The sequence below is a fragment of the Ischnura elegans genome, chromosome 5, assembly GCF_921293095.1.
Source record: "Ischnura elegans chromosome 5, ioIscEleg1.1, whole genome shotgun sequence".
NCBI classification, from domain to species: domain Eukaryota; kingdom Metazoa; phylum Arthropoda; class Insecta; order Odonata; family Coenagrionidae; genus Ischnura; species Ischnura elegans.
The window spans coordinates 103,693,289-103,716,165 of NC_060250.1; positions in this window are offsets into that span (position 1 = coordinate 103,693,289).

Below are 22,877 nucleotides of genomic sequence, written 5' to 3' on the forward strand. Positions count from 1 at the left end.
GTTCCATAATGTTCGTGCGCGAAAATCAACCGGGGTTAAATATTTTTTTACCAGATGGCCGTTAACTTTTCCTCCATAGGCTGGAAACCAGGACACCTACCACTCTCGAAGAACATTTCCTGTTAAAAACCGCGGCTTATAATGTTTGAATGCTCGATTCGTAGGTACTCTATGAAAGCGCTGCCCTTTTTCCGTCAAGTATATTTTCCCCATAAGTCTGAAGGTTAGGTACGAAGCCAACGAAGGCACTGGAAAGGGCAGCCAGAGAAATGACGAAGATTGTTGTTCCCAACGTGGAAGACACCAGGGGCTGTCATTCACAGAGCACAGGCAAAATAAGCATAATTCAGGGAAAAATACACGTGTTACAAAATACACAACACCTTTCATAGCACCTTTCCAGTCCTCCCACTCTCAAAATTCTTTCTCATAAATAACGAAAAAAAGGCTAAGCTCCGTATTTTTCACTCTCACTTTGTACTCAGCATTAATAAAAAATAGCATCACCAACCACGCTCAAGTGATGTGAGTAATCCTTCATTTTGATATGTTTACCAAAATAAATTTAAAAAACTCCGATTAGCAGACATATTAATTAGCCTGTGGGGACGTGTCAGTGTATTGGTTAGCGCGCTCAACTCAAAAGGTCACGGGTTCCAATCATGGTGCCTCCAAATTTAAGATTAAAAAAAAAATAATTCACAAATCAGATATTTTCCAGGTGAACCATAGGTATACTTAAGAGCTTTTTTACTCTTTAGGACTTAAAAAGGGATGTATATAATTTTGAGAGCCGACAATTAGCAACTTCAAATACCCGATTCCACTGGTGGGAGGCAGCAGTTTCACCAGAAGGCACCGATGGCGAATGTACAGAAGATCGGTCCGCCACATCTTTTGGCAAAATGGAAGTGCACGAAATTGGCTGGAAGACTGCGATGTGGAAGGCAACGGGAAACCACCTCATTGCAATCCCCTAACGATGCAGCCTTGCGATTACTGTGCTGAGAGACTTAACCGTAAGCTACACGCACCCGCGAGGTTAGCGCCAGTGCACGCTTGCGGCTTTTTTGCCGCACTTTAATATTTTTGGTTTTCCTAAATTTACATTAAAATTTTAGGGTATTTTAATGCATTTGGATAACTTCTAATATTAAAAGCTCTTTAAATATTTTTCTCTTTCATTAAGATAAACAAAATAAAGCATAGATATTAATATGAAAATTTCTCCATGAATACTTTGAATAATTTTTCTTAAGGAATTGCAGACGATAATGTTCTTGGTCGAGGAAAAATTACAGAAATAGAATACGAAAGAGTGCCACCAGTGATCTATACGCAGTAAAGGCGCTATTTCGAATTTCCGTAAAATGCGGCAAAATCCCCGCTTAGCGTGTAACTAAGGGTTAATATCATTTAAGTTTTGTTGCTTATAAAAAGATTCGTAAACACATTGAAGAAGAATTTATTTAATTAATTTGAGGCAAAAAAATTGTTGGATGCAATGAAAGAATTGACAACCATGCAATGGTTACTAGTTGATATTAGATATCTAATAAATACAAAATTATTCATTGACGAGAAACTAACCACTCGGTTACCTAAAACTAAAATCATGACGAATGAGTGTCGTAACATTGGTTATTATTTAGGATAACCAAAGGTATGTAAGGAAGAGGTTTTTTTCTCGCCATAACTGAAACAATAGCATATGTCACTTCAATTCTCTAGGAAGTATCTTGAAGGTATAAACAGTATATTCCGTTTCATTTCGTACGTATGTACGACCGTTTTTTATCACTTCCAAAGCGCAACTACCAACTTTTCGTGTTATTTTAAAACTCTATGCGGTATCGAAGCGTGATGTCTGTAATTCTCTACACACATTAGCTTACAAATATTTTTGTGAAAGTAATATCACAGCACGTCAAGATAGGGTTTGCTACTTCATGGCTAATTTTTTTTAATAATAAAGACTACCAATCCAAGTGAGAGGGGAAGTATATTCGAGGGACTAAAAATGTCGCTCTTCTTCCGAGAATCAATGCGGGGCTCTGTAAAGGAGGCACACGGAGTCATCCCGTTTCTGGGTACCATTCAAGTACCCCGCTTCCGCAAAGGGTGACTTATCGATTATTTCGATGGTGGCTTAGTAAGCATAACTTACGTCCCATACGCAACAATGTAAACATGTGACGTCGAAACCTACTTCGGTAAACTGCCCCCCGAAGTTCGCTTTGAAAAAAATGGCAAGGAGATGTAACTGGCAAACACGCCTAACCAGCCATCGGAAGATTCGCATTGGAATCCCGGCTGAGTAAAATATTTTACTTATATTGAACTTCACCTTTTTCGTATACCTATATCAATAATGATATGGTGCAAATAAAGAGGAAAACGTAGAGATAATGGGGATAGAACATTGCTTGCATCGAAACGCCCGCTCAGTCATGACATAAAAATAGAAATTGCTCACTGATAAGGACTAGAGCAAGAGTAATTCTCAGTAGAGACTCCAGTCCCACCCGCGGAGTCTTCATCGGTTTCGCCATTCAGCGGACATTTCAATTGTTTTTTTTTATTCGCAGCGCGACTCTGTGCTCAGTTCGATCCCATGCATTCTATTTTCAACATAGCATTTTCAATCCCATGAAATAGCATTGTAAACTTACGTATTTTACGGATCAAATCATCACAATGTGCATTTTGGTGAATAGCCCTAATTAAAGCTCATATCCCCGTTAAATTCGGATTTCTCTGCCGTCAGCATTGCGAGTGGTCACTTTTGTGAGCTTATTTAAATCAGTGGCGGGTAATAATGCATTTACTGGCCGATTAGAGAATCCTCTATTGTAATATTGAAAAATGGATGGCTATGAGGGAATTTCCCCTGCTACCACCAACATAAAATGATTCGCCAATGTCCTAATCAATTAATGCGTTCCATCACAAATGACTCAGGGTATTAAAATCTATAAACAAATACTCATAAGGGGTTAAAGATCCAATCTTTACTAGAAACCGTTATTTTCCAAGGATACGTAGCGAAAATCTAAGTATTCTAGGAACAATTTCCAATTACTAATTACAGAATTTTTACCTTCCGAATACACCAGTGTCCACGAGCCTAACGATTGGCAATTTACACAGCTTCCCTTTCATCTACAGACACCACCTAGCGGCAAATTGAAAACTAAGTAGAACACTTTTAGAACAAAACTTTAGGACAGAATATAACACTTTTTTAAATAAACAGGACCTTTTCATGCCATGTCAAGCCAACATCAGCAGCGTGAGCCGAAACGAGGAAATACAATTAATCGATTCCAGCAATTTTCTTCGACGAGTACTCTACCGTTTATGGGAGGTTCATTTGGGGCACGTCACACCAATCTTACTTCTCACCACCCCAATGCCAACGCTCAATTCCCTCCTCCAGCTCGGCATAAGGTCTACTGTTCTCCAGTCTATCTATGATTCGCGCTCTATTCCTCCCCTGACTAACCAACATCCCTCCATTAATGATTTCAGCATCATTTCTCCCTTAGTACAGCATTTATACAAACCATTTGCCTTCTCCCAATCTTTTCTGGAAGTTTTCTCTCCTTACCCATCATGTCCAAGGCATCCTCGTTCCTTATCCTCTACCACCATTTCACCTTCTCCATTCTACTCCTCACCCAGATCCCAAACGCCACCAGCTTCATGCCCTCTTTCTTAACGTTCCATGCATCTGCTCTGAAGAACGCTATTCTCCATACCCGACCCTTTACTAGCCCTTTCCTAGCAATTTTGCGCAGCTATCCTTTCATTTACTCTTCTAGATTCATAAACCCCTCTTTTACCAGCCATGCTCTTCCTCATATCCTTTCCTCACTTTCACGTCACTTCAACCCAGGGGCGTAACTAGGAATATGCTTTGGGGGGGATGAAGGGGCCTAGGATGCGGATAGGCCTAAGCTACGCGAGGTCCGGGAAAAATTTTGAAAAATGGCATGCCTGGAAATACATTTTACATCATTTTGTCACTTAAAATTAAACTTTAAGTAGATGCAGTTATTGTTCGTCAAATCTAGACTTTATTTAAAAATATTTTTTTTATTTCACTGAGGCTTTGGGGAAGGATCTATCCCCTGTTATAGTTACGCCTCTACTTCAACCAATCTCCGTTATACTTCACACACTAATGATTTAACCCGAAGGTTTGTGTGGATAGGTAAAGCTAAAGCTCAACCGAGACTATGCTGCTTTGTGCGTAGTATCCACACATTCAGGGTAGGGTCCCTTTCCCTAGGCCACCTCGCACTCCGAGGATTTTGGCTTTGGAGATTCCAAAAGTCTCTACCCGGGAATCGAAACAAATAATTATCGCTCAGCGCCCAAGTTCTTAACCCACTAGGCAACCACCCTCCCGTTCGTCGTTTTAGCTAATGAACTCAATATAAGGCAGTCGATTCGGCTTTCACTTTGTGAAAATCCATGTTGAAATGAAAAATAAACAAATAAACAACCCTGGTAAGTTTTCACGGGAAATTTTTATTGGTACGATGCGTTACAACGCTGAGGTGTCATATTTAAGTACCTGAAAATGACAACCTGAAAATGACACCTCAGCGTTGAAACGCGTCGTAACAATAAAATATTTCCAGTGAAAAGTTAGCAAGGTTGTTTATTTTTCATTTCAACTCAATATAAAATCATTCAAGGTCATTACCAAGGACAAACATTTACGGAGTCACCTGCTGATGTACAAAAAAGCCTGATGCATACAAAACGCAAGTATACATTTCACGGGGGAAAAATCAACGCGGTCAAAGCAAACATTTTCTTCGCTGGAATATCTGGACTCATCACAAATTACGTCAAATTTCTCAGAAAATCTGTCGAATTTCTGGGCAAATTTGATTTTTTTCTCCGATTCCATCACTCAAGCAGTTTTGTGGACTTGGTGCCGCTTCGTGCGGCGGCTCTCTCGGAGCGGAAGGAGGGGTCGCAGGGGACGGAAACTAGTTTCGTCTCACGCGCTGGTCCGGAGCGTGACTATTGGAGCGGGGTTGAGGGTTGACCCGCGAACCAGAAGAGGAGGAGGCAGGGAAGGAGAGTGTTAAATCATCGTCTCGTCTCTCCGCCGCCCCGAGAGCGTGCGGTGATTGAAGAGGTGGACACCTGATACTCGAGGCAGGCGAGGGAAGGGGAGTCGGGGAGGGTTGTGAATCGAACGCCTCCCTTTGACTTGCAGCGAGGGGAAAGGGGAGTGGGTTGGGAGGGAGTCACGCCCCCGCCTTCGTCTTCCGAGTTCCGTCACGCTCTCTCAACTGTTGCCGCAAATCGCACGGCCCTCCTTCATTTCTTTCCGCATTCGAGACCTCTACGACCTCAATGAGACACTACTTAACGTGATGAGGACAAAAGGTAACTCCCGCCCGACCGGTCTTTTTTGGTGACAAATAGCTGCCTTATAATGTACCCTATTTACTTGAAATTTTCGCTATATTTAGAATCCTACAGAATGGAATCGTTTAGTATGTGGGAAGGAAGACGAATTATTATTTAAGTATTCTACAGAGTAGGGTAAGCTTCCATGGGGTACTTGAGAGGAATTCTGGGATTCTCCCTCCCTATCAACTGCTTCCCTCTTCAACTCACAATAAGGCCTACTCCCTTTCATTCTATCTAAAATTCATGCTATTGTTGCTATTCTCTTCCTTCTTCTCCCTCGTTTACCAAACATTCAACCCCTTAACACTTGTTTCAACATCCCTTTCCCGCTAAGTACTCGCTCCATCCATACCTTCTGTCTCCTCCGTATCTCATCTAAAAGCTGCCTCTCATCACCCACCATGCCCAGCACTTCATCGTCCCTTCTCCTCTCCGTTGGAGACGAATTAGAAGGTTAAATGTTGAGCACAACGATTACCAATAATCATATTATTAGTTACAATCTAGATCAATCACTTTGTTAGATCGAGTTCGTACAAGATTTATGAGTAAAGACTAACTTTTATCTTAGATTCGTTAAATTAGATTGATTACAATTTTATAAGGCTTGAATTGCCACTTTTTTCTTTTCTAATACCAACATTTAGAAAGCCATCAAAATTTCACTATTGCACCAGTTCCAGTTCGCGTCATTCTTCCCGAGTTGCCAATGTTCGAATTCGAAAATGTAAGAAAGTTGAAAAAACTCTGAATTTTTCATTGGAATATATTATAGGATTCTAACATCGTGGTTTCGGAAGGGTGTAGATCTACCAGCCGGATTCCGAAAGCGCGACACTGCAAATCGTATAAAAAAGCTTCATTCCAGAACGCTACGAATTCATTAGGATAGTCCACTGTCTGGCAACGGACGCACGACTGTTCGCCATGAGACAGCGGCAAGGAGCGCAGGTTTTCGCATACCCTTGTCTTACAGTATACGTGCAATATCTTTTAAAGTGACATTGCGTAAAAGATATGACACTGATTTTCACTCTAGTCAGAATGATATTTAGGCTTATGGTCTTATTACAATTATATATGGTCTTGTTACAATTGTTTATCGTATTTTTTTCTGGTCTTCGTCATTCTCAATTTACTTTGACATAATAGTACTTTATTTCGATCTATTCTGGCTTGACATTTATTCGTTGATTTGAGATTATTCTTACCCCCAAAGTAAGAAGAAAATCTTAGTATTTTCATGACATGTTTTGCATTGTATCGGCTATTTCCTCGTGAAGGTGAAGATCTAACGCACGTTTCAGATTATGATTCCTCAGAAGCATACTCCCTGTTTAACTCACTATTCTGGCGAAATTTGCGAGTTATTCTCTCATGTCTGAATGAAGACTTCAGCCGTCGTTCAGGGACGATTTTATTTTTTAACAGCACCGCATTAAAGTGTCTTGTAAGATTGGTGATTCGGTTACTGGAAAAATAAAGCTCAAGAGTCGAACTTCAACAATGAAAGTTCACCTGCCACCAAATGTCACACCGGCCCCAGCGTGTAAGCAAAAATGAACCAGAACGCTACGAATGCATTCCACCAGTAGATAGTCCACCGTCTGGCGACGGACGCGCGACTGTTCGCCACGAGACAGAGGCAAGGGGCGCAGGTTTTTGCATCCCCTTGTGTTGCAGTATACGTGCAATATCTTTTGTAGTGACATTGCGTAAAAGATGTGATACTGTTTTTCACTCTAGTCAGAATGATACTCAGGCTTACATGGTCTTGTTACAACTGTTTATTGTATTTTTTCTCGCCTTCGACATTTTCAATTTACTTTGACATAATAGTGCTTTATTTCAATCTATTCTGGCCTGACATTTGTTTTATTAATTTGAGATTATTCTTCTTACTCGATCCTGTAGGACTAAACGTATTTACATTTAAAATTCAATGGGATTAAAGGCATGGCAACCTTTTATTTTTGCTCTCATCGTGAATTATTTTCACATTATATTGATGTTTTCAAAGTTCAAGTTATGAATTACATGAACTTGAATACATAAAAATCATACCACAACGCACGCTTCTTGTGCTCAAAAGCCTATAATATCCCATAGTTTCCTATACGAGAAAAATTAAGCTACCAGACCATTAAAAGTGATAAACTAATGTTCCAAGAAGTTAGGTGATTTTCCAAGAAACCAATGTTCAATATGTATACGCTGAAACGATACCCCAATTGGGGACCAAGTCAAATAAAACACCTATTATAAGAACGTCTAGCCGAACATGCTGAAAATCCATGAAATTTGGCATCCCGGGAAGATTTTGACAAACTACGCATTATTATCAAATATTTCATCACTGATTTTAGTTATTTTCCTAAACCCAATTAACTTTCCGGAATATTTATCGTTTCCTCCATGTGAATTACATATGAAATAAGAGAGCTGAAGCTAGGCTCAAATTGGCTTTCGCTCGGCCTTTACTCAAGAGCATTTGCTGAGAAAACGAAATATACAGCAAGACGCCATTTATTAACACGCATCAAATATATCCACAGAAAACAAGACTTTCCAATAATTGTACAATGAAAGCGGAGCCAACAAACAATTAATGCAAATGTAGAAGTCGTAAAAGGTCCAGCAAAAAAATAATTTTCCTCGAGCGCACCAATAAAATATAGAACGTAACGTTCGTTTATCAATAAAACACTTTCCTTCAAAAATTTTAATGAATCCGGCTTCCATGTTTATCTTCATCATTAATTCGTCATGATGACGCAATTCATTAAAGGTTCGGTTGTAAGTAAAAGTAATTAACTAAATTGACGAGAGCCTCGTTGAGTATCACTAACCTAAATGCTTTGAATGGGAGCATTGACTACCTCTGAAAAGCGCGTTTCAACTGTACGCACAGCTCATGTTACGTTCCACCTCGGCTCCTAAGGTCTCTCTTTCATTACAGGCAATTAAGAATGAAATTTTCTTCCCACTTTTCTCCAGAAGTTTCATTTGAGTAAAAGGTATGGACGAGTCCAAAACCCATAATTTATACCCATTGTTAATCATTCCTTTTATTTCTTGCAAGGAATATATTTTCTCCGCCGAGATATGGAATTCATGCATTGATAAAACCAGACCTTTCATTCTTTTTCCGTCGCAACATTCGCCTAAGCCTCATAAACATCCAAAAATAGCCAAAACCATCTATTTCATAGAAAAAGCTATGAAAAAAATCGTTTCTGAGTCTACGAATAAAATTACGCCTTCCACATAACACCTGTTCTTATGAGAGCATTTGCGAACAATTCCTAAATATTTCAATCAAAATGCTCCCGGTAAAATGTCATTTGGATCAAAAGCTCAATGATCATATTTAACTTCATAATCACGTTAAATTATTCCAGCAGATATATCTTTATTATTAACAAATTTTAAACAGCACCGTACAAGGCAGCTTGATGAATGACTAATCAACAAGTTATTGCATAAAAATAATCGGAAACATACTTTCAAAAATAATTTTATGAAAATTTTAATAGTTGCTGCAAGCCTATCAGTAATTTTTAGCAATTAGTAATATTAGTAATTAGTAATGCAAATAAAATAGCTTATTTGAAGCAATCGATGGCAAGTACCACCATTAAGTGTTCCACACAATACAATAACTGACAAGAGCCCACGAATACATTGACGATCTATAACAACAAAAAAAACAGCAGCCAACTCTTTTTGACGTTTACCTTCCTTTACACGAGCTGTTTGAAGGAGTGAAGAGTTTTGTTACCTAGGAAGCCGTATAACCAACGATAGACGAAGCAAGAAAGAAATAGTCAGTAGAACACTGGCGCACGCGAAGTTTCTACAAAAATTACAATCTTCTTACAGCTGAGAATACAAGCATAGAGGTAAGGAAAAAAAATTATCAGGTGCGACCAATGGAACATGTTTCACCATGGGAGCGAGGTGTGGACGCTGAAAGTAGCAGAGAAGTCAAGAGTGGAAGCATTCAAAAGTGGTGCTACCAAAGAATGATGAATTTATCATGAATCGACCCGATTAATTAATGAGTAGTGCTTAGAACGGTGGGAGAAAAAAGAAGTCTCCTATAAACCTTAAGGAGAAGACGGGACAATTTAGTTGGCCACATTACGAGATGACGGCCTGATGAAAAAAAATATTTAAGGACAGGTGGAAGGGAAGAAGAGTAAGGGAAGGCCCAGAATGAGTTACATAGTACAGATGGTAAGCGATGTTATAGAGAAGAAATAAGTCACCATGCAAAGGCTAGCGAATAGGAGAGCTGCGTCAAACCTATCTTCGAATTGTTAACTTACGATGATGACACGAACAGCGAGTCCATAGTTTTACAAAATCATTTACGTAGGATTGCACAAGTTAGAAACGCGTCAGATTAAAAGACTACCACCATTTCGTATTGTTAAGACATTAAGTCCAAAGTTATGACATAAAGAATAAAAAATTCTGCCCTGTCATTGGTCACACTATCCTCCCGTAGGAATTTTTATGATCTTTCCTTCATTTACAATGTCTTAAATGGCAAATTCCGATGCTCAGATATACTGCCTTTCTTTTCACTCCACATTCCCACCCGCTCCTTCCGTAATAATCGCCTACTACACCAGCCTAAATTCCGTCTTTCTCTCTCTCAGAGATCACTTTTTTACAGAATCCCTACCTCTTTCAATACCATTTCGACTACTCACCCTTCCCTGGATCTTTCAATGCCCGTCAGATCATTCAAGAGGCACCTTCGAAAAGCAATCTTCTGAATTTTTTTTCTTTAACATCCTTTTCATAGTTTTTTTATAGTTTATACAGCATATTCCGGTTAATTGGGACATATCGGGACTTGTGCACTTTGCCCCAATAAAGCGGCTGCCCCAATTAGGCGAGCTATCCTGTATATGGGCATAAACAAACGTTGAAATGATAGAAAGAAGACTAAAGAATGTTTATAATGCAACATGAGTTTATTAAACTTTTAATTTGAACAATAAATCAACGAGTTTAATTAATTTCTTATCATTTTTGACGCTGAATGAATATGTTTTACTAAGTCCTATTCTCTTGCGGATAGTATAACAACAAGAGCTTTCAAAATAGGGCAAGAATAGGAAAATTTGTGAAAAATAAGAGTAAATCAAAGGAGGAAAATATAAAAAAGTAGTATTCTGAAAACAAAAAATTTTAATTTCGTCGCGAGTACAGAGACTATGTTGCCGACTCATGGCCCAATAAAGCGGCATGCTGTCCCAATGAAGTGGAGAATACTCTGGAATATTCCTCTATTGGGTTCTGTTCTTCAAGATCTGCCCCAATTAAGCGGCTGCCCCAAGTAACCGGTGGACCCATTAAACGGAATCTACTGTATTTGTTAAAGATGCAGATTTTAAGTTGTCCATTCAATGTAAATGCCGTTTTGGCTGTTTTTGAATCATTCAATAAATAAAGACCAGCAGGAATTTATTACCAACGTAGACAGTGCCAAAGAAGCCTCCGTAACCCTCGTATCATCCTACTTGGAGAGGAATGACTGGATCTCCGAGCAAAAGCAAGCCTACAACACCCTCCCACGCCCCTGATCCACACTTCCTTCGCATCGCCCGTCTTTCTTCCCACGGAGTAACGGCGCCTGCCCCGGAATCACCTTCCCCAACCTCCCTGTCTCCATCACAACACACACATTCATCTGGCTACGTACACAAACGACCAAACACCAAGCATAATCAATTTTTTAAATGGGGATACAATTGAACATTACATTGACCCCGACATGAAATTTTGTCCAAAATCATAGACATCAATCATTTTACTTTATACACAACGGCTATTTCGTGAACTAACTACCATTAAAAAAGTCGTCCAAACTAATGAAAACACTTAAAAAGGCAACTTCAAAATAGAATTCAACCATTTTACCTTTCACCATTGACATATAATCTCTAGCACCTCTAATTGGAGCAATTTATTTACTAAATAGTGTTTTGATGGTACTTAATAGTGTAATAGAGTAATGATCAGTTTACCTGGTGTTAGGTTCTAAGTACATCTCACTCACTCAGTGATTCAATCCGAGGGTTGTTAAGGATAGGTGGGGGTAGAGCGCACCCCAGACTAAGCCGCCGGCGCACATTCAGGTTAGGAGCGCCAATTCCTTTCACTGAATTTTTGATTGGTGCGTCTCCGAAGGCTTATTGCCTCAAATGACCTATTTCATTGAAAATATTCGAATGCTCTCTCCAAAATTTAATAAAAAGCGGCCATAAATTTCTAGGTTGTGACGCGAAAGAAAGAAAAGACTAATTTTAGTTAAAATCTTGACAAAGTATGAGAGATGGTTGTATTCCCGTAACTCAAAACGTAGCGTGCTTGAAGTAATTCTCGGCCGCGAACCCTTCGAAAAATATACGTGAATATAAATTTTTTTAACTCCCAAAAACGAGCATGCAAAACAAAGCCATGCTCGGGACCTCACAGTTTTTCTTTGTCAAAATGAAGTGAACGACGCACGCCATTTGAAACATTTTCCAACGGGTACAGCAAGGCGGCGAAATGTTTCGCAGCGGGAGGAGGGGGAAAGGAGTTATGGGACAGGTCCAAAATCTCACCGTGATCTCGTGGGCACTGAAAACGATGGCGGTGGGAGGGTGTGCGTACCTATATATTCGCGGGAATGTGAGGGGAGAGGAACTGACCGGTGAACGGTCAGGTATAACAGCGGAGGCAACTGGGGAAGTGAGGGTGGGAGTGCAGGGAGTTGGATCGGTGTCCGTGGGAGGTGCGGAGACTATTTTTCCCGTGGGAAGGCCACGGAGGTTAACCCCGTGAATAAAGCGTTCGGAGGTATGTTGCTTCACGTATAATATATATTTACGTGCGAATGCTTGAGCTCGTGCTGCCTTAAATTTTACCCCAACACGAAGGGTTCTGGTTCCCAAATGCCGTACTTTTTCCCTAAGGGTCGTTTAGCATCTATAAATTTGCCTATTCCATTTAAATTTAACCAGAGTCCAGGAATTTTGTGAGGTCAACGACTCGGATTTTACTAAACAAGTTATAATTTGTTATTCCAATCATATCATTTATTTACACTTCTACTTATGACCATAAGCAAAATTTACGGTCGAAAACCCAGGGTTCCAGTGATGGAGTCCATCTAGGAATGGGTGTACCGCCCATTCGAAATTATCGGATCTCGCATTATCTGGCGAATCTATATTTTCATAGTAATATCATGAGAAAGAAAAACGTATCTGGCTTAAATTTGAAGCCCTGACACAAAGGGTTCTAGTTCCCAAATGCCGTTCATTTTCCCCAAGAGTCGCTCAACATCTATAAATTTCCCTATTCCATTTAAATTTCACCAGATTCCAGGAATTTTGTGAGGTCAACGGCTCGGATTTTACTAAATAAGTTATGATTTATATTTCTACTTATATAATGACCATATCGATGGCTAAGATCTAACCACACGCATCTCAAATTTTGGCTGGTCTGCGTAAATAACTTATTAAAAAATAAAATTCAAACAAAAAACAACTCTTTGTTCGCAAATGCATGCTTTTTTCAGTTTTATGTATTTTTTAATTTAATAAAAATTATATAAAATGAAAAAATTAATTGTTTTTTGCTCTCCCGAAAAGTTACTATTTTTGAGATTCGTGTTGTTAAAACTTAGCCATCGATATTCAAATTTTACGGTCAAATATCCAAGGTGTCAAAGATAGAGCCTATAAGTGAAATATTGCAAGTATTTGTTTCGATATGGAAAAATTCCACTCCTTCACCTCTGAATCTTTGGATTTTATTAGTAAAAGAAAAGGTGTCACGCCCATTTGGGACTCTCAAGATCGCCCGTTATCTTTTAAGTCCATACTTCGATAGTAATATCTTGAGAAAGAAACACGTTTCTGGCTTAAGTTTGATATCCTACGAAACTTGCAAACATGCTTCTACACATCCAACACATCTTTTTTCAGTTTTTTTAGTGATTCTTCTGGCGATACTACAAAATCCATTCTTCGAGACGCCACCGTCAACATAGACTAGTCACTAACAAGTTACTGAGGCTAGATTCCTTGTTTATGATGACATGACCGTAAGCAACAGGAAATTTAACGATAGGAACACCTTCTTTAAGGTTCTACAGGCTCTAAATAAGGCTCCAGCATAAACAAGTCAAGTTAAAGCCCTTATGTGAGTAGAGGGAGAATCGACATGATTTATAGAGAAATCTGTGTGGAGTACCAAAACACCGGTGTTTGATTTCATGTGGAATGACTGACCCTTAAAAGTGTTTGGCGGAGGGTAACATTTTGCCATAATTCTATGCCTTAAAAAATATCACTCTAATACGCGCAATGGAAGAGAACCATTCAATGCGTGAGTAAATGAAGGGAGAGGTATTAGGGATGAGCTGGCTGGTTTAATTCGAATCACGAAAATTTCTACCACCCTGGATAAACTTTAAGTCTTTTAAGTTTGTATATTTTTTTAATTAAATATCCTGCCACCGATTTACGGTAAAATTATTTCCGCCGTTTCATTCCAAGACCAATTTTCCTTATTGTCATCTTTTTTACCACTTTTTTTCTACACCGACTCTTTGACTTGTGTTTTAAACTACTTTACAATGTGCCCATTTCACAGGAGTTTCAACAACAATTCACGCGTGAATTCAAAAATCACTTAGCATCACGAGGCGGTGTGAGTGGTCAAAAATGGTCTACATCGAATTGCAAGATTTGTGAACAACCTTCAATAGTTAGATACAGTTGGAAAAGAGCAATAAAAGCTGCTACCTTAGCGCAGAATAAAATGTCTACATCACGTTAACATAAATAGTATATGCAACCACGCAGGCCTGGTACCCGCTCAAAGGTAAAACGGAAGAGTGATCTCACATCTCCAATCTTCCAAGTGATAAAAGTGATTCATTAAAAAGGGGATGGTGCACTTAATACCCCAAGGAGTTTGAGAAGAATATGAGGCACCTGATATACTACTTCTCTGCCATGTATTTATAGACTTCCGAATTGTTCCCAGCGTATGATATGCAAGCATAAAACTGAGTGTTCTTAGAGTGTTTAATATATGTGATAACACTATTTCATCACTGCAGACGAACTTAATGCCGAATCTCAATAGGGGCGTGTCATACATCGTTACTCATTGTTTATTCGACTACAACAATGAATCATTAAACATTGTTTAAACGTAAACGTTTAGCTTCAACGGTCGCGATGAAGAAGACGACCCTTTTGCCGTTCTCATAGTTTTCCGCGCGTTCTTCCTCACTCTTTCTCCCGTAGAAGGTAAACGTTTGCGTTTGAACAATGTTTAATGATTCACGATTGTATACGAATTGAAAATGAGTGAAAAGTTATATGACTCGACCCTATAGAGCTCCGGGAGGATTTTATACAAATGCTTAAAGTTCAGCGGTAAACCTTTTTTGCGCAGATGTAAGGCTAAGATAAGAATTGGAGCCGAGATTAACAAATATCACGTATTCACTTCTCATTGCCCCAGGTTTATCGGGTGGGCCATTAAGTTTTCCCCTTGAGAATTGAATTTTAACATGTAGTTCTTCAGAGGACCTGTCGCCACAGCCAATTCAATCCTAGTGCCTACCTCATACCCTCATTTCTATTTTATCCAGCAATATTTTCGCGATTTATCTTCCTCAATACTTGGCCAGTCTCTGATGTAACTTATACTGAATATATATTGTGATTCACAGCTGTCTACAGAGTTATTTGGTGGATCTGTTTGAAATTAAAGCGAGAAATCTCCAGCAAATAGCACTCTTTATGAACTCCAGTAGTCTACGCCTAGTTGTCTTACATCACTCTCGCGAGCAACCTATCACTGTTCAATTGAAAATGATATTAGGCATGCAACATCAACATTGGAATCACTTCGTTAAAAGGGGAGATTTCAAACGCATGCCAACCCTATAGCATGACAGTAATGAGTTGAGGCACCGAATATTCGCGTTTCGAGAGAATTCAATTCTACAATACTCGCATAAATGGTTTTAATGCATGCTACTAATTATTTCAACAGAAAATGCATCATCATCATCACTGGTCAACAACCCATAAGATTGGTTTGACGCAGCTCTCCACTCATATTCAAACCACAATTCTCCGATGCGATAATCTTTTCTCACCTCTGTATTTCTTCTCTTTCACATCCTTCTTTACCTGCCCAGTATATTTCATTCGAGGTCTTCCTTTTCCGTTCTTACCATCCACTTGTCCCTTGACGATTGTCTTCATCAGGCCATCATGTCTCAAGATTTAACCTATAAGGTTAATCCGTCTTCTTATTAAGGTTTTCATGAGGCTTCTCTCCAACTATTTTTAGGACTTCCTCATTACTACTTATAGCATAACATTTCCACATCGTTTAGTAAATCAGAGTAATGAAAATAAAAATTTGATTCTGTGTTTCCGCTATTCGCGATATATCAGTTGTTTCTAGGCGAAACGCATCCATAACGTATCATTTTTTCCAAGATGTTAACATTGGGAAGTAAAATCATGTTACTTACTGTCTTAAAGGCTTCATGATGACTTCAGACGCTTCACTACTCTTAAAGTATAGAGTATGTTAACAGGATTAATCTAGTGGAATTCCAAAATATTAATAAATTAAAAATTACCTATAATTACCTAAGATTTTCAGTAGCAACAATAGAGATAGTAAAAAGTACTGAAACTGATCGTGAAATTAACCTTTACGTGGATAATTTCCTGCCATTTTTCAAATTTATTCATTAAGTACTCAAAATAGTTTTGGTTCGGGTCCTTTCACAAAAGTTAAGCTTTCTCTAAAAACAAAAAGGGCTCTTAAATTAAAAAGGGTGAGATAACAACACATAGTATAATTTATACTTAAATCCCTACGATACTCTCCCATGATGGTTCCAAAGTATCAACCACAGTGCGCATGTGGTCTGCAATAACTTCGAGAGTAGGACGCAGAACAGATAAAAATTAGCCATTAAACGATGATCTTGAAGGATCTGAATTAAAAATGAGCCTGAATTAATTATTAATTACAATTTTTTTTAAATTTTCAATTAATTATCTTCGTCATACTTTTCCATCGTCCTCAGGGCTGATTGAGTGCTCACGAGATGGACATAGATACTGTTGCGGGTGGGTGAGGCCGGTTGTGATAGGAAGAGCCAGGTATAACTTTTCCCGACACATTTAAAAATGGATTACATCCCTTACTCAGACTTAGCTCTTGATCTCAGCTCAAGTTACTGCGGGCTAGATGAATTCCCATATTCCCTTTGGTGATTCTACCACAGAGTCAGTTGGGAAGGCGTTTTTGTGCCCATCATATGGCGTGGCCGAGGTAAACAGCTGACTTCGTAGGCTGGCCAAGCCAGAAATGATGTTGGTGTTCTTTTTTACCCGTTCCAATGGCCAGACTCGTCACTCCAATATAAAAATTCGCATTCAATCCTTCTACATTATGTTAATGGCAAGGCAATAAGGAGAGTTTACAGCTACTTTGCATCACGGAGCATGGGGGGATACGTGATCCCCACATGATTGAAATTCAAGTCAATATAAGCGGTTCTCTGTCGTCTAGGGGTTAAATCGTTATATTCAGATTTTCAGTGGCAACACTGAAGATATTTTTAAAAAAAGTATTGCAACCGGTCCAGAAATTTAAATTTACATGGAAAATTGCTAGTAATTTTTAATTAATTAACTGCTTAAAGTAGTCTTCGTTCGGATACTTTCACAAAAGTGAATCTTCCTCTAAAAACAAAAAAGAGCTATTGTATGAACAAAAAGGAAAGGGGGCACTACCCTAAGACCATAAAAATTTTCCAAAACACTCGGATATATTCCCCAAAACTTCGTCAGGCACGTGATCACCGCAGAACAACAGCTTTCTTTAACTCCAACGAATTCATCACCCAAGATATGGATGCATGCCACGTAACAATAAAACCACACCTAATCATCAACCACTACATCGTGAAGGCCTTCATTTTCGGTTACAAGTCAATTACATGACTGTCGCGAGAAGGGGACATAATTGGAAGGTTCTAGTTGAGAGGTGACGAAGGGATGACGAGTAGGTCTCCAAAAATGTCTATGAATTTTAAAAAACCGGGATGGGCCGAAAATCCAACCTAGATAGGTTTCTCCAGGCCTTCTCAAATCTCTTTGCCACTATGCCGACAACACCCGGCCCAGCGAAAGCCCGTTTCGAGCCGACGTACGTGTCCTCTACCCCACTCCCTCCAAACCTCGACAGTTATGAGGTGAGGCGAGTGGCCCTGCTTCCATTTTTCTTCCGCCCACACTCACCCACCCACTTTCATCCCCCTCGCATGTGCCATGGTTCTGCTCGCAAGTATCGACCATGGTATTCTCAGTCACGTTGACGGCGACGCTCGCACACACGACTTCTCGCGTGGCATCGCAAAAGGAGTTGCGCCCAAAATTCTAACCACTCCTCCACTGTACCACACACCTACGCTATTACTCCCGCCGTCACACCCCTACTACTTGCTGCCTATCTATGTTCTAATCCGTTTAAGCAAGTTCACTAAGTGGAATTAACATATTTGGCTGTACACAGGGACGCCGACTTGCAAAAAATATTCGGGGGGCCCAAACCGGGGATCTCTCCCCGGGAAATTTTATAAGTAGTGAGTTTTAAGTTTTTTAAACATTTTAGAAGAGTCGTATGATCAAAATTAGAACCCTTATAACTCGAATCTCGATATCTAGACACTCCGGGGAAAATCGACAAGCCTGACACATTTTTTCCTCACACCCATTACGAAATTTTGAGGGGTTCGGGCCCCCTCAGGCCCCATGGAGTCAGCGCCACTGGCTGTACACCGTAATGATAATGGGGATCGGCGAAGCTAGTGGTGGCTATAGTGTTGGCTTCCCACCCCGTGGGCTCGGGTTCGAATCCCGGCGGTGAAAGAGAATTTTCATAGACTGCTCGATCCCTGCTTGAATGTTGAGTGGAGGACATTTCAAGCAAAAATACTCCATCGTCGGATGGGACGTTAAGCTGTGGTTCCCTCGGCGTCTTTCGTTAGGAGCAGGCTAATGCTGACGCCAGGTTTCTCTCCACCCTTCCTTCCATACCCTTCCGTCATGGTGCAAATGACCTCAGCTGTCGGTCGCCTCCTCCAAATACCATACCCATACCGTTATGATTCCTTCTTGGGAAACTTATCTAGGTTGGATGCTCGGTCCATCCTGTTTCGTAAAATTCATTGACAGTTTTGGATATCTACTCATCGTCCCATCGGTAATTCTCATTCTTCACAGACCTTCCAATTTTGTGCCCTTCTCACGCTATTCATCAAAATAATTTCCCTGTTCCCGATAATAATAAGAGCTAATGATTCAGCTGCTGCTGGCGTAACTTCGAGCAATTTCACCACGATAGATGAAATTGCTCGAAGTAACGCCAAGTTATAACGACTCCATGTAGTAATTTTCCATACAACGTTTATGCAACCCAAACAGTTTCGACACTTACTGTGCTATTGTGCGCCCTAATAATGAAACATTAAGTGTCGAAACCGGTTGGCTGAATAAACGTTATATGGAAAATTACTTAGCCGTCATTTCTCCCGCCATCACACCTCTACCATCTGCTCCCTTCCAAAACCGTTCTAATCTAATCTGTTCTAATACAAATAAGTCCACCAAGTAGTATGTAATTACACCCTTGGCTGAGCAGCGAGGAAATCAGAAGGACTAAAAAGGTAATGATTCAACTGTTGCTGGCTTAAATTTGTGGAATTTCACCATGATAATTTGCAATGATTGGTAAAATTTGATGCCGAAAAAAGTTATATTTCGCACTACCCTATTCCACTGACTTCACTATCCGCCTTTCCATCACTTATCCCGCCTTTATTCACTCCATTACTGTTTTCGTCGGTTCGCAAATGTGTTATAACTTCTGATCTCTCCATGGTTTCCAGGTTAGCAGCATCAAGTTGTTCATAAGATGACGTTTCGCGAATTATGCTGGCCACAACTTCACATCACATTTGAGTCGTAAATGTCCGACGAACGACTTCGACCGCGAACAGCCAAAAAGGTTGTGTCGTTGTCGGAGTGATCCCGTAAATCAATCAATCAATAACACAAAAGATTTTGATCGCGAACGTCGGTCGCTCACGGCCGACCCTGTATCACCTCAAACCTTATCTGAAGATGTGGCCAGCGTAGGCCACGAAACGTCATCTTGAAAACAACTTCGATGCAGCTAACCCAGAGAGAACTGCAATCCAGCTTTGCGAAAGCCTCGAGCAGAAATGATACAGCTTCCTCGCCGACTCCACTACTTCGCTTCCCTCCATCTCCACCTCCTTAGATCCAAGTACATAAGCTGCTCCCTCCTTGTGATGGTTCGGGCCGTGAGCGACCGACATTCGCGATCGAAATCTTTTGTGTGATCGATTGATGAACGGGATAACTCCGACGAACGACACAATCTTTTTGGCCGTTCGCGAACGAAGTCATTCGTCGAACGTTCATGAACGAAGCCCTTCTCTCGCGACCGACATCGAGCATCGTCATTCGTGATTGAAGTCGGTGGTCGGTCATTCGTGACCGTGGTTAACATCGGTTGTTCTCGATCAAGATAATGTTTATTGTCGCCAATGGCATCGGTAATGATTGACATCGTTCGTAACCAATATCGGTTGTGATAGACATAGGTAATTACCGACATTGGCCGTGATTAATAAAGGTTGTGACCGACGATCAATCATTCGCGATTGACCCACTCAAGCAAATGGTGAACGATGATTGTCATCGCTGAAACAATCGAATTGGCACATCCCTACTTCTGCCATCTAGAACTTTGCTGGAATCCCATGGTATGACGCCGCGCCGTACGTTGCATATTACAGCAGCGATTCGTGAAAGATTTTCGGTCGACTTCCCTTTTGGACCCCATTACGATGCATTGTTGTCGCCAAAAATGAATGTAAAAGAAATAACTAACAGCGGCTTTTCACAAGGAAGAAGTGCGTATTCAAGTGATGAAAATTTTAATTTTTTTTCATTTCAATTTTCAAATTTCTTGAAACTTATAAAATAATGATTCATTTATCAAGGCAAATTTAAGTCATCTATTTGAATTACATGAAAAATATTCAGGAGAAACCTACGGTAGACGAGAAGAAAAACCTCGATCAAAATACGCCAAAGCACATACTTAATGAGAATAAGCATATATATAGCATACTAATCTAAATTAAATTTCAAAAATAGACCACAAATGAAGGTAATGAATAAAAATAGCTTGTTAATAAGCTTGTTTTCGTGCATAGAATAAAAATTGAATAATAGGCATGAAAAACACACTTTTTCCAGAAACAGTGTAAAATACAGTAAAAAGTAAATAAAATGAGCTTTTCATCACTGAGAGAATAAATCGTGGTTGCTAATTAGGCTTATTATAAATGAATGTAGAAGAGCCTAATATTTGAGAAAGGATCGGCAGGAAGTATTAATATCTAACCCAAATCAGCACCTTTGATTTATCCTCCGGGTGACGAAAACCTTATTTTCTACTTTGTAGTCCATTTCATGCAGTTTTTGGAAAAAGAAAGTTTTTTTATCCTTTCTTTTTACTTTTATTATTTACTTTTTAGAGGTGAATTAAGTTATCGATTAAACCAGACCTGTTTAAAAGAATTAAGCCAAAACATTTGTAACCAACACACATTCATCCAATCCATTAAGAAAATTTAAAACTACTTCTTCATATGAACATACAGTAAATTAATTAGAACGCAATGGACAACAATTTAAAATTTCTGTTTAATTAAATATTTTACTGATATCATAAGCGAGCAAGTGTGCTAAATTCCATGGCGATTCAACAATGGGAAGTGGGTTAAAAACCAGTTACAAGATTCAATCGATGAAACAGACTAAAAGACGATGCAAGTTATGAAAAAAAGTGTTAAAATGATGATAAGGAGTAGCTGTCATTTACCATTACTCTTTCTGACATCAGGCGAGGTTGGTAAATGCAAACCGATACATTTGTTTTAGAAATATACGCGGAACGTTTAACGCATTGATCAAGACCCATTTTTCACCACTTCCCCACGCTACAAAGCTTCCCATATTACCCTATCAAGAGAAATATTAAAAAAGCAGTGCAGAGAGAGAAAATGTTCAACCAGCAATCATTCAAGCCACAGTAATCGAAAAGAGACATCAATAATATCGCAATCGACAACCAATTTATCTACATGCCTAGTTTCATCGAGTTTCAATTAGCGGGCAAAAGCTTTAAGTTTAACTCGAGAGACCTTATTTAAATAAAATCCAACCCAATTTTATTCAGCCCAAATCGCTCATTAGATGGTTACGTTGCCGTAGCTGAGTTTTCAACATATTCCTTAAAATCCTAACGTAAAGAAATAATAAATATAAATGGAATCATATATAATTAAAAATTATGGCGGAAAGAGCAATGCAACGCTTTCCGACAAATGTAGGACTAAATAGTAATGAATGCAATTGCAGTTGTCTTAGAGAGATGGTAGACGTGACAACTAGGCCTAACTTCTTTGTCAGCACTAAGTAGGAAAAGAAAAGTTGACAACTCGTAAACCTTACAATGCGTCGATCGATTACGATCGGTCGAGTTCTTAATTGATTACAGTTCCTATTAAGAGTACATTTTGGAACTCCAAATTCCAATTGAAGCGGAAAAAGTATTCGACCAACAACTATTGACTATCATACTAAGAAGGCTCGAGTCTTCCCGAACCATGAAACATTTCAGGCTTTCCCGACGGATGGCCATATGACCCGGTGTAATACCCGAGAAGAATTCATCCCCATTTCATTTTCACCACCCACACACACTTGATGCAGCAAAGGTCGCTTTTACCTTCGGATGCCCAACGACCCCTACATAAACCACGTACAATCAGTCAAGAATCGCAATGCAAAGGAATTTTTCGTGATTTTTAAATCTCCTACCACTCCGGCATTAGATAAACATTTAGGGGCTAGTGGGTACGCAACCGGGTTGGAACAGTAATTATTTACCAGTAAACCACAATTTAATACAGCAAGTATATTACAACGTCATGAGAGCAGAAAATGAATCACTCTCAGAGGCAACTGATACGCCGATATGTCGCAGAATTTAGGAGGAATAGCGATAATTAACAACTATATAGAGCCTACGCAGCCACGGTAACCGAGTGGGTCTCAAACAAATAGCATGCCATAACTTTTATTCCTCGCATACCTCATAAATGCTAGCGCAAGATTCCATAGAAACTTCAAGAACCTTATTGAGTTTATTCCAGAGAACGATGCACAAGGAAATGAAAAGGCTCGCTCTGATCTCACTCTGAAGGAGAAGAAGAT